We start from the raw sequence: 1,409 nt of genomic DNA, 5'->3' as shown, positions 1-1,409 counted from the left end.
GGCACTTCAGGTCAATTTGTACACAAGCGACAAGACTTTTGTCAGGGACTGTATACGTAAATATAAAGAAATAACTAATTATACATTGTTCAGGATGTGAAATGCAATAAGAAGGCCCTATTTTTGCTTTAACACAGCTGCAGCCATCACAGGTTTAAAATTTCATGGTCAAGTTTGGTATAAATCAATTTGTCTTCCTAATGGCTAAACGGGTTTGCCAGTCTCATAAAATCTAGTTTTAACTCTGCGACTTGATTGGCTTTCACAAGGTTTATCTCAGATTACAGTTGACGGATTGGTTTACATCACCTGTCAATCAAATGCTTAGACGTCAGAGAATGCGACGATGTGCTCAGAAACACTGTAGCAGCAAGCTTTTTTGAGCTGGCTGCCATTATTAAACAATACATTGTTTCCATTTCTACCTGTACAACCAAAAAAGCTTTTACATCATATGACCTGTAAGCTTTACAAAATATTTGTATGAAGTGTTTTGCTGTTTGTTTGTTTTTCTTTTACTTTAGTAATCCCCTGGCTCTTTTAGAATGTAGACTGTTAAGATGTACAGAAGATTTGTTTCCAACTGTATGTCCACATTCTTCAATAAAGTTTGAATTAAAAAAAAAAAAAAAATTGAAACTCTACCAGAAAGTACAAGATTGGAGGCGACCAGCTCGTTTTGGATAAAATGGCTTGTATATTCTAATTCCTTGGAACAATTTTTTTTTCGTCAATCTTTCACCGCTGGGAATAAAGACACGAGGCAAAAGGTAAGAACTTTAGATAGATACTAGCTAGCGGCACCGAATTTTTCTGTTTATCTTAATTTTCTTTAACTTTATAACACTTGTTTAACTGCTATAAATCACCATATGTGTGGGCTTAATCAAATCACAAGACTCTAAGCTTTCAAATGGTGTGCTGCATGAGCGTGTTTTATGAAGATATGATGCTTTAAAGTCATGAAAACGTTTATGAGTGGAGAAAACTGGGACTCCACAGCGACGGAAAAGTCCCGTCCACGGGACGGTGACGCTAGAGAAACCAGAAATGTCTGCATAGCAAGGGAACACAACGGGTTAATGAAAAAAAATGTTTTTGTATTTTTGTGTGACTGATTATTGATTTAAATGACAGAAATCCAAGTCAGACCAGTGGTCGGTCACCTCCTTGACAGATTCATGAACATTTCACAAACTATTCCACACATGTAAATGCAATATCTGTCATATTCTATTTCTACCGCATAGGTAATAAAGCCATTTTATGAATGGGAAAAGTGAGTCAGGATGAGCAGTTCTTTATTTTCATGAGGACCTGTAAGAATCAAAGAAACAATGGAGACAATGAAGGGGCCTGAATCCATCCACTGTGCATGAAAGACAGCGAAAGATAAAGGGTGGGGGTGG

The sequence above is a fragment of the Etheostoma spectabile genome, chromosome 21 (assembly GCF_008692095.1).
Source record: "Etheostoma spectabile isolate EspeVRDwgs_2016 chromosome 21, UIUC_Espe_1.0, whole genome shotgun sequence".
In the NCBI taxonomy this organism is placed as follows: domain Eukaryota; kingdom Metazoa; phylum Chordata; class Actinopteri; order Perciformes; family Percidae; genus Etheostoma; species Etheostoma spectabile.
The sequence above is the reverse complement of the archived record's forward strand: the minus strand, read 5'-3'. Positions refer to the sequence as shown.